General features: G+C 34.3%; 1 protein-coding gene and 1 long non-coding RNA gene across 4 annotated transcripts in view; both read right to left on the reverse strand.

Annotated features, from left to right (window-relative positions):
* LOC147918033 (uncharacterized) overlaps positions 1-15,818 on the reverse strand; it is a 1,004,068-nt gene that overhangs the window by 236,669 nt on the left and 751,581 nt on the right. The window lies entirely within an intron of this gene.
* The window catches only part of LOC101388985 (pancreatic alpha-amylase), a 45,136-nt gene that overhangs the window by 12,425 nt on the left and 16,893 nt on the right, over positions 1-15,818 (reverse strand). The window contains exon 1 of one of the 3 annotated variants that reach the window (XM_087446466.1): positions 4,337-4,439. The exons of 1 other annotated variant lie outside the window; for it this stretch is intronic. The gene's annotated coding sequence lies outside the window, so the exon portion shown is untranslated. Of the gene's footprint in view, positions 1-3,199; positions 3,285-4,336; positions 4,440-15,818 lie in introns of those variants that run through there. One more of the 3 variants, XM_087446470.1, reaches the window with a different exon arrangement.

Below are 15,818 nucleotides of genomic sequence, written 5' to 3' on the forward strand. Positions count from 1 at the left end.
TCTGCCAAGGCTAAACCAGCTGAAGAATCACCTAGTCAATCCATAGAATTGTGAGACATAAGAAGCTGTTATTGTTATTAAGTAATAATTAACTAATATCGAGAGGAGAGATGTAATAGATTCAGTGGAGACCGTTTCTACAGGAGATGGCTGCTAATCAGATGTATGGAATAGAGGAAGGGAGGAGTCACAGGGGACTCTGATTTAGTTTAGTGAGTGGAAAGAGGACAACGCCATTATCGTGCAGAGCACAATCTAAAAGTAGACTTGGTTTAGAAAACTGAAGAGCTGATTTGGGGATACACTGAATTTGAGGTATAAAAAAGCTTTAGATATGAAGAAAGAAGCAGAGAGATTTGGGAGCTTTCAACAAGGCAGTGATAGTTTCAGAAATGGCACACAAAATATTTAACAACTGATTTAGCACAGATAGCAACCTGTCAGAACAAATGTCATTCATGAGCAACTAGTATGTACAGGCCAATGCACACTGTCTGCATTATCAGGCTTGGAGAGCTGGACCCTTGAGAACTGACAAGGTATGAAGAGAGATGTTGAATCCAACGTTATAACTTTGGGCAAGCCCACCAATCTACATGATGGGGCAGGTAGGAGGGAGCATAAGTGTCTACAAAGTAGGCGGAGGAGTTTCGTTACCAGAGAAAGGTTTTCAAAAACAAATCAAAGGAAAATTTGCAAGGAGGAGAAGAGACTAACTGGATGTAGACGAGTATTAGAAAGAGAATAAGAGAGAAGACTGACTAGGTGGTGGATGGTATAGGGCTGATGGTAATAAAGAGTTGAGACTGGAGAAGAGCATCATTTGAACTTCATACTTGACCCAAGGTTCCAAATGATAAAATGTAATGGTTAAGAACATGACCTTAGGAGTTAGAAAAACTATCCTGACCTTGCCTTTTATCAGCTGTGTGACTCTGGAAAGTAATCTCTTACTAATTTATCTATAAACTAGAAAAGGTAATATGTACCTCACAGAGTTGTTATGAAGATTAAATAAATTAGAAATAAAGCTGTTATCTCAGTGCTTGGCTATAGTAAAAGCTCAATACATTTGGCTGCTGTAATCTTGTTCTTATTATTGTATTGTGATTTTTACTGCTAGTACTATTCAAACTGTTATAAACTCATGTTCTCTTCCCACGTTAACTTATCACTTGGACATTCTGTCTTTCCATTCCACCCTTCCCAAATTCCAATACTTTCTACTTCCCCAAAATATCTTCATATTCCCCAGAGGAACAGATGGTGATAAGAAGGAACTGGCAGTGTTCTCCACCTGCAAATTTTTCCACAGTTTTTTTCTTTTTCTTTATCTTTTTTATTTTTAATATCTTTAGAGCTCCTGGCAGACCACGTGTTGGTTTTAAAATGTGCTTCTAATTGTTGCCTCATCCGTTAACTCTGAATTGTTCTTTTAATAACAAATAAGTTTTCTTCATAATGCATTTTAGGATGTTATTAAAATAAAGTTAACTTGCAGATATAATTTGGGGAATTTTATTACCATCCGAGCATAGGTGGAGATATACAAACGCACAATAAGATCTAACAATGGTCAGACATTGCTATATGTTAACTCATTTAATATTACTTTTCATCTCAATCAATCTAATGACCTATAAAACTCCATAAGAGAGGCATTAAAAAATTAAACTATATTTATATATTGTGAAGTAAAATCTGCAAACAAATCCTTGATGTCTTTGGCTTCAATAACATAATAAAAAAGTAAGAACTTGAAATAGATGTTATGTCTACTTCCCATTATAGTTATCCTAAAATGGTTCTCCTCAGAGAAGCTATTCACAGTTATTAATATTAATATCATTGCTTTGTTGCCCACATCTCATATTTACTGGATTGCCCTACAAAGAGGAAATTTCCCTTTATTCTAAAGCTCTAATGGTTACTATAACATGCCAAATGAGATGACTTGGGAATTCTGTAAAAATATGAAATAGGACATTTGATAATATCCTAAGAACAAAGCAATATTCCTTAAGGAGTATTTATGTTTGTCAATAAAACATATCCAATGTTAAGAAGGAAAAAATTCTGTTAACTCAGACTCAGCCACAAGGTTGCTAGTTTCTGACGTTTTCATGTGTTTTCTCACAATCAGTGGTATATAAAAGGAATTTGTTACTTTATTTAATGTCCACAATATGAAGGACATTATAGGGGAAAGGCTCTAGTATAAATTTAAGAATTCTCTTAACACATCAAATACCATAAATTCAGCCACTTAGCTTAAAGTCTACTTATATCACATGAAAGCCATGATGTAAAGGAAATGAAGGAGCTCTATAAAAATGTTAAGCAAAAAGCAATAGTCAAGAAACTTTTATCTATTTCAATAGATTCCTTTCTACCTATATCAGTTACCTATACTGTATAAGTATCAGTTATTTACAAAGTTATTTTCCTCTATCCAAAGCAGCCTCACATCTCAGGCAGATGCTAAAATACTTTTTAACATGTAAATAAATTAACATTAATGAACAAGAGGCAAGTCATCCCCTTTCACCATTTGTAGGTATTTGCCTAAATGCCTCGTAGTTAAATATCTTTATAGCAAGTAATTTAATAAAAGTATCATTAAAAATTTTAATGGAAATACCTGCAATGTCACATCTATGCTTGTTAGTTTATCACTACTTTATCACATACTTATTTCTAAGTGTTTTTATTTTTTTTTCCATTTTCCAAGTTTTCAGTATTCTAGAGCTTTAGGTAGTATTATTACTATAGTATTTGGTCATCAGTGGTTTCTCTTACTGAAACAAGTCATAATTATTCTAAATTTTACATTGAGTTATGTACAATTTTCTCAAAACAGTATCCTGACACCCAAAAGCCCCCCTTCCCAAAAAAAAGAAAAAGAGCCTGAGCCCATGACACTAAGTCACTTGTGAGGTTAGAGAAAAGAAGGAAAAGATAAGCAAGTTTGCCCACTAGATTTCTGAAAGGAGACAAACATTTTGAGCCCAAGTTCACACACACTTCAAACATAAATAGTACATCTGTGCTGCTGGAACCTGAAACTTGAGTTGTCAACAAACCTAAAATAGAGTGGGCAACATTGAACGATATCAAATCATATGATCGAAACCACTTATTTCAAGACAAAAAGAAGGGCAGGGATCATATGAGACTCAGAAATATGAAAATAACTTACAACATCAACTTCCTTAAATCAGCAAACTCTTAAATCCACAGGTCAGTCTCTTTCAATTATAAAATCACAAAAATCACCCAGTTCTGGTTTTGCTCTCTCTTCAATTAGGAAAAAAAAAATGCTGAATTTAGGACTTGATAGATTTTCTATAATCCTCTTCCTTTCAATATGTGCTCTTACAATCCTGTTTCAATTATCTAAATCTAACTTGCACAAAAATGCTCATCTGAGCTCCACGATGACACCAGATGGCCACTGTCACTGTTTCCTGAGCAAACCACTGTGTTTCCTCTCTGCTCAATTGCTGCCCTGCTGCCTCTCCTGATTACACTGTACCTCTTCAGTTGTTTGCTTTCTCTTTGTCTTTCTCTTTCTACAAAATCCTCTCCCAATCTTAACTAGTCTTTTTTTCTAACTCATTTATATCAATCTATAGCAAAAAATTCTTCTAAAATAACTTTAAAGACATAGATCAGAACATCATTGTGTCAAATTAGTTAAGTATGACTAGAATGCAAACAAAGTCTCTAAAACAAACATCTAAGTTTGAATCCAAGCTTTGTCATCTACTATGTGAGCTTTAGAGAAAACATTAAAGTCTGTAGATTGCATTTAGGTCCTCCTTTAGACAATGGGGATAATAGTACTGTTGATAAATATGATAAAAATACAAAAATAACTAGCAATATGCATTGAGGGTTACTATGTGCCATTTCCATGTATTACCACGTTTATTCTTCACATGTATATAAATGCAAGACAGAATTATGATTATACCCAGTTTTAAAAGGAGGAGACTGAGGCACTGAGAAATTAAGTAATGCAATATGTCCCTGGTCAAATTTCAGTAAATGTTGAGACTGAAATTCAAAACTAAGCAGTCTAACCTCATAGTGAGCTCTTAGGAATCACTCAGTCCTACCAGTCTCCCTCACACTGGGTTGTTATAAAAGTCAAATAAAATACTGTACGTGAAAATATTATGGAACCTGGAAACTTCTGTCTAGCTAATATTAATATGTTTAGAAGATTGCAGAAGTAGTAAGGTTTATTCTCATATTTCCTGTTTTTCAAATTTTCATTCTAAACAAAATTAATTTTCTCTGGTACAGTTTTTATTCCTGATCTTATGCTCACCTACAGAAGGTATTGTTATTCACAAACATTTGGTGCTCCTCCCTGCAGGTGAAATACACACTCCTGTCCTGTTGAATTCAGGAACGTTCACGTGATTTTCTTTGCCCTGAAATGCAAACAGAAGTAATATGTTCTACTTGTGGCCTCTCTGATTTTTATTTATTTATTTATTTTTTTATTTTTATTTTTTTTGTAAGGAAGATCAACCCTGAGCTAACATCCATGCCAATCCTCCTCTTTTTTTGCTGAGGAATACTGGCCCTGAGCTAACATCCGTACCGATCTTCCTCCACTTTATGTGGGACGCCGCCAGAGCATGGCCTGACAAGAGGTGCATCGGTGTGCGCCCAGGATCCGAACCCAGGCCGCCAGCAATGGAGTGTGCGCACTTAACGGCTACGCCATGGGGCCAGCCCCTGTGATGTTTAAAGCATGTGTCAAAACGATGTTTCTGTGACAGACTGTAAAGTGATCTGATATAAAGAGTCCCCTTGTTGATCTGAGATGAACATGAGAGATAAACTTGGTTTTTGTAAGCCACTGAAAATTTTTAGTTTTCGTTACTTCAGCATAACCTATTCTATCCTGATTGATACAACCACTAAATTCCCTTAAACTCTTTGATTCATAAGACATTCCATACGATATTTCCTTTCTCTTGAGATGTAGGTAGTCAAGGGAAGAAAAAATTATAGGATCAGAAAATGTTAACATTGAAATACAGTACTAGATTAGAATAGGTCAGTGGTTTCCAGGGTTTCCAGATTTTGAGTTCTAAGTAATCAGTATGATTTTAAAAAATTTTATGAAAACATATTTTAATATAAAAAACATGAAATTTAGCTTTGTAAAGAAATCTACCCTTAATACATTGTTCTGGATTTTTTTTTTTTTTTGTCATTTGGAACTACTTATCTAAATCTAATCATTTAATTTTATTGATATAGAAAACAAGATCTAAGCATGAGACAAGTAGCATTACATTAAACAAATAACCACTTTAAAAAACAACAAAACCTTTTTTGCACGGTAAATAGTAGAAAAAATTAAAGCAAGCATATCTTTGGCATTATCCTAGTTTTTATCCATGTCTATGATCTCTTAAGTCTAGAAAGACTATTCAAAAAACAAGTGATAGGGGTTGGCCTGGTGGCGTAGTGGTTAAATTTGCATGCTCTGCTTTGCCGGCCTGGGGTTCACGGGTTCAGATCCCAGGTGCGGACCTGCATACCACTCATCAAGCCATTCTGTGGTGGTGTCCCAGATACAAAAAATAGAGGAAGACTGGCACAGAAGTTAGCTCAGGGACAATCTTCCTCAGCAAAAAGAAGAAGATTGGCAACAGAGGTTAGCTCAGGGCCAATCTTCCTCACCAAAAAAACTCCAAGTGATAGACTGGGAGAATGTACTTGCAATATACAACAAAGACACAATAACAAGAACATAAACTTCAGGTAATAAATAAGAAGAAAAAATTAAAAAGCGAAAATAGATGGATAAAGGAACAAGCAAATCTTAAAAGAGGAAACCCAAATGGCCAAAAAAAACATGTTAAAGAATGCTCAGCTTTGATGGTAATTTGAGAAATGCAAATTAAAATAAGAAATTATTTTTCATCTATTAAAATAGCAAAAATTAGAGGCTTGATAATATTAATTTTTGATGAGAGTTGTTAAAAAGTACTCTGATATGCTATACTACTACTAGAGAGAGTACAAATTGGTAGCTATGTATGGGGAATTTTACATAATATTAAAATATAAAAATGTGCTTAAAATTCCACTTCTACTTATCTAGCCTACAGAAATGCTCATCCATGGGTACAGAGGGACATGTACACAGAAGTTCATTACAACATTTCTCCTAACAACAAAATCTTTGGAAATAACTTACATGTCCATTACATGGGGAAATGGCTAAATAACATATAGCACAACCATACTCTGAAAGATACTGCAAGTTTCTTATTTGTATTTTTTAAAGAGGCAGATTTAGTTGTAATAACACGAAAAGCCATTTTGAATGAAAAAACCCTTTATAGTATGACTCCATTTAAATAAATAAAAAAATCATTCCAAAAATATGTATAACATTTTATACGAGTACATGTATGTATGGAAATAAATTGCATGTAAATTCACACAGCAAACTAGTAACAGAGGTTATCTATGAGGAAGTAGGGATGGAACCAAGATTAGGGTTGTACTCAATTGAAGCTTAATCTGTAATATTTTAACACTTTGAACAAGAAAAATATACCCATATTACATATATAATATTTTTAATTGGGAAAAAATATTTGCCCCAAAACGTGGCAATTTTGTAACCCATTAGATAAAAGCCTCTTATGTGATCTTAGTACAATTAATATATTCTGTATTATTTCAATCCTTTAAATGACTTGCCTTATGACCTAGTAGGTAGACAATTGTAAAAAGAATGTGTTCCCTATATGTATTTGGTCAAGATACTTAAAACTTTTGTTCAAATCTGCTTGTTCTAATAATTACTGAGGTTGGTATGTTAAAAATCTCCCACTCTAATTGTGGAATTGCCTATTCTTACAATTCTGTCAATTTTTTTGCTTTATCCTACTTTAAACCTAAACTATAAAGTGTGAAAACCTTACAAGTTTTGACTTTCCAGTCTACTTTTTCCTATTATAAAACAAATATTTTATTATTAAGTATAACCATTTTATCTTTGGCATTAATTTGGTCCCAGATGTATTTCATCCCATTTGAGCAAAGCTACATGAGCTTTCCTGTGGTTAGAATTTGCCTGCAATATCTCGTACTTTCCCTTACCCTTACCTTTTTCTATCCCTATTTATTTTAGTCATGTGTGAAAATGTTTGTCTTTCAATAGAAACATTTAGGCCATTTACAGTGAATGCAAATATTGATATATTTAGGTTTCAATCTACCACCTCATTGACCCATTGATTCTTTTTTTTCACATCTCTTCCTTTTTAAAAATTATTTTTATTAATCTACTTTATTCATAGAAATTAATACAGTAAAAACTAACCACTCTATTTCTATTCTTTTAATGGGTAACATGGAAATTATACCAAAACTATTTTCAAAGTCCAAACTTAATACTTATGATAATTGCCAAAGAGAATAAAGTAACCTTAGAACACTTCAACTCTGTCTATTCTACGCTAGTTTACACTCATTGTTTTTATTTTTTATATCTGTCACAGATTTTTAATCTTGCAAGACATTATTTTTGAAAATAGAGACAATTTTATATTTACCTAGATATTTACCATTTATTTTGCTTTTCACCCCTCTTGCCTCTCAGATCTTCAATCTGGGATTATTCCCAATGTCTAAAATATACACTTTATAATTTCCTTATTGAATATCTGCAAGGACAAACTCTCTTAGTTGTTTGTCTGAAAATGTCTTTATTTTTACCTTTATTTTTTGAAACTATGTTCTCTGATTAAAATTATGCAAGTTATTTTCTTTCAGCACTTTGACGATATCCTGGAGACATCTGGCTTCCGTTATATTATAGAGAAGTCAGATGTCAGTCTAATTTCCATTCTTCTGAAGGAAATTTTTTTCTCCTGTTTTGTCTTTTTTTTTCACTACATTAAAAATATATTCTTTGTTGTTACATAGTTTCACTGTCTTATGTTTAAATATCAATTTTTAAAAATTTATTCTGTGTTCTTGGGAATCTGATTTTTTTTTTTTATCAGATCTAGAAAATTCTAAGGCATACTTTTTTCTCCTAAAGTCTCTGACTCATTTGCTTATTCTGTTTCTTCTGGAACTATAACTGAATATATAATAGTTATCACTATATTCACTATGTCTCTTAATCTCTTTCCCATATTGTCCATCTGATTTTAACAAATGTGTACACTTGTGTAAGTACCACCCAATCAAGATATAAAACATCTCCAACTCCCAAGAAAGTTCCTTCATTCTTTCTTGATGTCAGTAATATCCACTCCCCAACAGACAACCACCAATTAGATTTTTATCATACTAATGATTAGTTGTATCTACCTTATAATTTCTTGAAAATGGGATAAGACAGTGTTGTAGTGGGCCAAAATGTGGTTTTAAGATATCAGTTCCTCCCATTCATGATAAAAACTCTCAGCAAACCAAGAACAGAGGGGAACTTCCTCAACTTGATAAAAAATATCTACAAAAATCTCACAGCTATTATCATACTTAATGATGAGAAACTAGAAGATTCTCTGTTAATATCAGGAATAAGGAAAGGATGTCCCCTCTCATCACTCCTTTTTACCATTATACTGCAAGTCCTTGCTAAATGCAATAAGACAAGAAAAGGAAACAAAAGATATACAGATTGGGAAGGAAGAAATAAAAATGTCTTTGTTCACAGACGACATGACTGTCTATGTAGAAAAATCCAATAGAATTGACAAAAAAGAAAAATTGTGGAACTAATAAGCAATTATAGCAAGGTCACAGGATACAAGGTTAATATACAAAAGTCAATCTCTTTCCTATATACCAGCAATGACAAGTTGCAATTTGAAATTTAAAAAATCATTACCATTTACATTTGCACCCCCCATAAATGAAATACTTAGCTAAATATCTAAAAAAATATGCAGATCTATATGAGGAAAACCACAAAAGTCTGATGAATGAAATCAAGGAAGAACTAAATAAATGGCGAGATATTCCATATCTATAGGTAGGAAGACTCAATATTGTCAAGATAGTAGTTCTCCTCAACCTGATCTACAGATTCAATACAATCCCAACAGAAATCCTAATAAGTTATTTTGTGGATATCTACAGATTCTAAAGTTTACATAGAGAGGCAAAAGACCCATAAGAGCCAAGACAATATCAAAGGAGAAGAACAGTTGAAGGACTGACACTCACTACCTGATTCAAGACTTACTAAAGAGCTACAGTATTCAAGAGAGTGTGGTATTGGCAAAAGAATAGACAAATAAATCAATGGAGCAGAATAGAAAGCCCATAAATAGACCCACACAAATATAGTCAGCTGATCTTTGACAAAGGATTCAGCGATACAATGGAAAAAAAGCCATTTTTCAACAAGTGGTGCTAGAGCAACTAGTCATGCACATGCCAAAAACATAAATAAAAATGAATTCCAGACACAGACTTTACACATTTTACAAAAATTAACTCAAATGGAATACACATTGTAAATGTAAAATGCAAAACTATAAAATTCCTAGAAGATAACATAAGAGAAAATCTAGATAGTCTTGGGATTGGTGATCATTTTTAGATACAACACCAAAGGTACAATCCATGAAAGAAATAATTGATACGCTGGGATTCAGTAAATTTAAAAACTTCTTCTGTGAAAGACACTGTCTAGAGAATCAGAAGAAAAGCCACAGACTGGAAGAAAATACTTGAAAAAGACATATTTGAAAAAGGACTGTTATCCAAAATATACAAGGAAATCTTAAAGCTCAACAATAAGAAAATGAACAATACAATTAAAAAATGGGCTAAAGATCTGAACAGATATCTCACCAAGAAATGTACAGATGGCAAGTAAGCATATGAAAAGATGCTCCACATCATATGTCATTAGGGAACTGCAAATTAAAACAATAATGAGATACCACTACACACCTATTAAAACGACAAAAGTCCAGAACACTGACACCACCAAATACTGGGGAAGATGTGAATCAACAGGAACTCTCCTTCATTGTTGGAGTGAATGCAAAATGGTACAGCCACTTTGGAAAACAATTTTCCAGTTTCTTCCAAAACTAAACATACTCTTACCATACAATCCAGCAATCATGTTCCTTGGTATTTACCCGAGTGGAAAACTTATGTCTACACAAAAACCTGCATACACATATTTATAGCACCTTTATTCATAATTGCCAAAACTTGAAAGCAACAAGATAAATAAACCATGGTACATCCAATGAAAAATTATTCAGTGCTAAAAAGAAATGAGCTATCAAGTCATGAAAAGACATGGAGGAAACTTAAGTGTATAACACTAAATGAAAGAAGCCAATTTTAAAAAGATACATACTGTCATATAACACGACATTCTGGAGAAGGCAAAAGTATGAAAACAGTAAAAATATCAGTGGTTGTTAGGGGTTAGGGGGAGGGAGAGATAAATAGGTGAAGCTCAGAAGATTTTCAGAGCAGTGGATCTATTCTGTATAATAATATAGTGGTGAATACATATTATGCATTTGTAAACACCCATAAAATGTACAACATCAAGAGTGAACCTTAAGGTAAACTTTGGGCGATACAGATGTGTCAATGTAGTTTCATTGATTTTAATTAATGTACCACTCTGGGGCAGGATGTTGATTGTGGGGGAGGTTGTACATGTGTGGTAGCAAGGAATATATGGGAACTCTCTGTAGTTTCCCTCTATGTTGCTGTGAATCTAAAATTGCTTTAAAAAAATAAAGTCTAGTGGCCAGCCCAGGGGTGTAGTGGTTAAGTTCACGAGCTCCACTTTGGCAGTCCGGGGTTCCTGGGTTCAGATCCCGGGCGTGGACCTACACACTGCTCATCAACTTGTGTTGTGACGGCATCCCACATAAAAAATAGAGGGAGATTGGCACAGATGTTAGCTCAGTGACAACCTTCCTCAAGCAAAAGAGGAAGACTGGCAACAGACATTAGCTCAGGGCCAATTTTCCGCACCAAATAAATAAATAAATAAAAAGTCTATTAAAAATTTAAAAATAAATACATACTTTTGCAAAAGATATCAGGCCCTATTACCTAGAACCTGTAAATGCTACCTTATTTGGAAAAAGAGTCTTTGCAGATGTGATTAAGAATCCTGAAACAGACAGATTATCCTGGAAGTGGATAATGGGCCCTAAATGCCATCAGCTGTATAAGAGAGAGGAAGAGGGAGATTTAATATACACAGATATAGAAGAGGCAATGTGGCTAGGAAGGCAGAGATTAGAGTGATGTGGCCACAAGTCAAGGAATGCTGGCAGCCACCAAAGCTGGAAGAAATAATGTTTGCATTTTTCTTTAGAGCTTCTGGAAATTGCACGGCTCTGTTGATACCTTGATTTTCACTCAGTGAAAATGATTTTGGATTTCTGGTTTCCAGAACTGTGAGAGAATAAGTTTCTGTTCTTTTAAGCCACTAAGACTGTGGAAATTTGTTAACAGTAGCAATAGGAAACTAATACAAGTATGTAGTCTTTTATATCACTAGTTGCTTTAATCATTGCCTTGGGTTCAGTACGGTAAGGCCAGACTCAGATCGAGAGAGAAAAATCAGAAAGGACTCTGCAGTTGATTATACTCTCAGCTCCCTGAGGAGAAACAGGGCACCACACAGAGGCACTCAAAGCATCAGGGTGGGTCACAAGGCAAAGGGAGAGTGGGAAACTACAGACCAGTGCCATTTTTCCCGCTTTCTGCGGCAAGGAATGGGTGAGGCAGCTAGGCAAGTTTAGGATGGCTAGTTTTAATAATTTCAGTGGGCTCTGGGGTATAGGGCACATTCCTGGTTGTCCAGTACCTAGTCCTTGGGCAATTAGGGCAGGTATACAGTGGCCCAGATTGTGAGAGTCAGCTAAGAGAAGTGGTTTAGGGTGTGAAATTAATCATCTGTTCATAAAGGAGAAACAACTGGCCTCTAGTTAGGGCGTCAAAATTGGGTCAGACAGCACTTGTAAAATATGTATTACAGTAGTCTGCTCCTTTATATTGCTGGTTGGTATTCTATTGGATGAGTGTACCATCATCTGTTTATCCAACCACATGTTGATGGAGATTTGGGTTGTTTTCACTTTTGGGTTATTATAAATAAAGCTGCTGTGAACAAGGATGAACAAGACTTTTTATAGACTTATGTTTTCATATCTCATGGGTAAACACCTAGAAGTAAAATTGTTGGTTCTTATTATAAGTGTACGTAAAGTTTATAAAGATTGCCAAATGTTTTCCAAAGTGATTGTATCACTTTATACTCCCTCTAGCAACCTGAGAGTCATTCCAATTGATCCATGTTTCATACACTTGTCATTGCCAGTTTTTTAATTTTAGTCATGCCACTGTACTGTGAGTGAAGTAATATTTCACTGTGGCTTTAATTTTCATCTTTCTGATAACTAAGGAGGTTCAGCATCTTTCTCCCAGCCACGTTTTAAACTGTTCAGTGTAGGGGGCCTGCCCAGTGACGTAGTGGTTAGGTTCACATCCTCTGCTTCTGCAGATTTGCAGTTTGCAGGTTTGAATGGGGGCAGACCAATGCACCGCTCATCAAGCCATGCTGTGGCAGCATCCCACATACAAAATATAGGAAGATGGGCACAGATATTAGCTCAGAGCCAATCTTCCTCAGCAAAAAAGAGAGAGATTGGTAACAGATGTTAGCTCAGGGCCAATCTTCCTCACCAAAAAAAAAAAAAAAAAGGTGTTCAGTGTATGGGTCTTACACATAGTTTTTTAAATTTATCACTAATTATTTTATGTTTTTTGGTGCTATTTTATAAACATTATTTTTAAAAATTGCATTTTTCATTTGTGGCTACTATATAAATATAAAATTTATCTTGCTAAATTCATTCATTAGTTCTAGCAGTTACTTTTTAAATTTTCTGATTTTTTGCATAACCATGACATCTGAGAATAAAGATATTTTTACTTATTTCTTTCCAATCTATGCCTCTTCTTTCTTTTTCTTGCCTTACTGCATTGGCTAGGACTTCCAATAAAATATTAAATGCTTTGCATCCTTGCATTTTTCTTGATCTCAGGAAGGAAATTATGGGTTACATTGTGTTCACGCCCATCTGCCCCAAATTCATATTTTGAAGTTCTAATGCCCAGTACCTCAGAATGTGACCTTATGTGGAGATAGGATGTTTATAGAGGAAATCAAGTTAAAGTGAGGTCACTAGAGCGGGCCCTAATCTAATACGACTACTGTCATTATAAAACGGGGAAATTTGGACAAAGAGACACACTAAAAGGGAAGAAAATGTGAAGGAACATAGGGAGAAGACGGCCATCTATAAGCCAAGGAGAGAAGCCTGGAACCGATCCTTTCCTCACAGCTCTCAGAAGGAACCAATTCTACCAATACCTTGAATTTAGACTTCTAGCCTCCAGAACTGTGAGACAATAAATTTCTGTTGTTTAAGTCACTCAGTTTGTGGTACTTTTTTATGGCAACCCTAACAAAGTAACACAGAAACTTTCAATTTTTTACCATTAACAATAACATTCGCTGTAAGATTTTTGCAAATGCCTTTATCAGGTTGAGGATATTTTCTTCTCCTCATAGTTTGCTTTTGATCATGGATGTGAGTTAATTTTGTATAGCTGAGAAGTGTTCTCTCCTCTTCCAATTTTGATATATTCTAATGTCACTATTTATTTCATTTTTTCTGATTTCTCTGTTTCTTTTTCAGACCATAGGTTACTGAGAAGTAGATTATTAAATTTGCAAATATTTGGGGCATGTTTTAGCTATCTTATTGTTTTATATTCCTAGTTTAATTCCATTTTGGCTAGAAAACATAAATTTAGTGTTTGGATCTTCCGATATTTATCAACACTTATTTTATTGCCCCATATCTGTTTATCTTGGTGTGGTAGGCAGAATAAGGGCTCCCCAATGATGTCCATGCTCTGGTCCCTGGAATTTGTGAAAATGTTATGTTAAATTGCAAAGGAGACTTTGTAGATGTAATTAAGGTTATCCCCATTAGAATATGGAGACTATTCTAGATTATCCAGGTGGTCTCAATCTAATCACATGAGCCCATAAATCAAAGGAGTGTCTCTGGCTGGGGGTAGAGTGATGCCACAGAAAGAGACATTGGAACAATTAGACCTATTATTGTTTGGGGGTTAAGGGGCACAGGGAAAACAAGAAGGAATGGGGACAGCCTCTAGGAGCAGCGACTGGCTCCTGACTGACAATGAGCAAGGAAATGAGGACCTCAGTGCTACAATAGCAACTGATTCAGCCAAGAAACTGAATGAGCTTAGAAGCAGGTTCATTCTGAGTCTGCAGGATGAAATGCAGCTGTACTGACACCCGGATTTCAGCCAGGTGAGACTCTAAGCAAAGGACCAAGCTGAGCTGCGTTGTTTCTGGACTTCTGATCTACAGAACTGTGAGATAATACATGGGTATTGTTCAAAGAGGCTAAATTTGTGGTAATTTATTATGGCAGCAATAAGAAGCCAGTACACTTGGCTAATATTCCACGTGCACTTGAAAAAATGTGTGTTCTACAATTGTTTGGTGTAGTGTTCTGTAAATGTTAATACATTAGTTTCTAATATACTATCAGTTACTGAAAGAGATGTGTTCAAATGTCTAGGTATGTATGTAGATTTGTCTATTTCTCCCTTTAATTCTTTCAGGGTCTTTTTCGTTTGTTTATGAATAAGTACTTTTTTCTTCTATTTCTCATACAATTTTTCATTATGAATTTTGATTCTATTTTGTTGAATGCATATATAAATATATATATATAATTTATATGAGTATATATGTACAAATACATATATATATATAATATTTTCAGGAAAATTATTCATTTTGTCATTAATGGCTCTATCTCATGCTCTTTGATGTTTTTCTGTCTGATATTAATATACTCATGCCTGCTTTCTCATGCTTTATTTTTATATTGTGCCTTTTCCCATTCTTTTCTTTTCAACACATGTCTTTACATTAGCGATATGTCTCTTCTATACAGCAAGTAGTTGAGTATGGGTTTTTCTTTATCAGTCCATTATTTCATGTAATTATTGATATGGCTGAGTTTAAGTCTGCCATTTTCTACTTATTTTTCATTTATCTCTTGCTTTTTGTTCTTTGCTGCCTTTTTCCTATCTTCTTTCGGATCTACCAAAATTTTTTATGGTATTCTTTCTTTCCTCTATTGGATTCTTAGCCTTATGTGTTTTTGTTATTTCTTAATAGTTCCTCTAGGGCTAATATTATGCATTTTTAATTATCAGAATCTACTTAGTGTTAGTTTTGCACTTCTAACAATTCAATTCCAGTCTTCCCATTTCCTTCTCTGCAGATGTAATAATCTTACAGCAGTATAATTCCATTTCTGTGATTCCTGTCATATCTTTTACTCTATGAATGATATCAATCCATCACTCAATGTTATTAGCTTGGTATTCAACAGTTATCTGTTAAGTAAATTATGAGAATAAAATATATTCTTTACCCCCTTGTTTACCACTTTTCAATGCTCTTCATTCCTTTCTGTAGATCTGATGAACTTTCATCAAATTTAGGATGTTTTTGGCCATTATTTCTTCAAATATTTTTTTATGTCCCTTTCAGTCTCTCCTCTCCTCCTGGGACTCCCATTACATATATGTTGATATACTTGCTGGTGTTTCACATATCTCTAAGCTTCTGTTCATTTTTCTTCAATTTTTTTCTTTCTGTTGTATATATTGAAAAATTTTTCATCTCAAAATTCATCAAAATTTCT

This window comes from Ceratotherium simum, chromosome 2, assembly GCF_057802395.1.
Source record: "Ceratotherium simum simum isolate JZ-2026a chromosome 2, ASM5780239v1, whole genome shotgun sequence".
Classification (NCBI taxonomy): domain Eukaryota; kingdom Metazoa; phylum Chordata; class Mammalia; order Perissodactyla; family Rhinocerotidae; genus Ceratotherium; species Ceratotherium simum.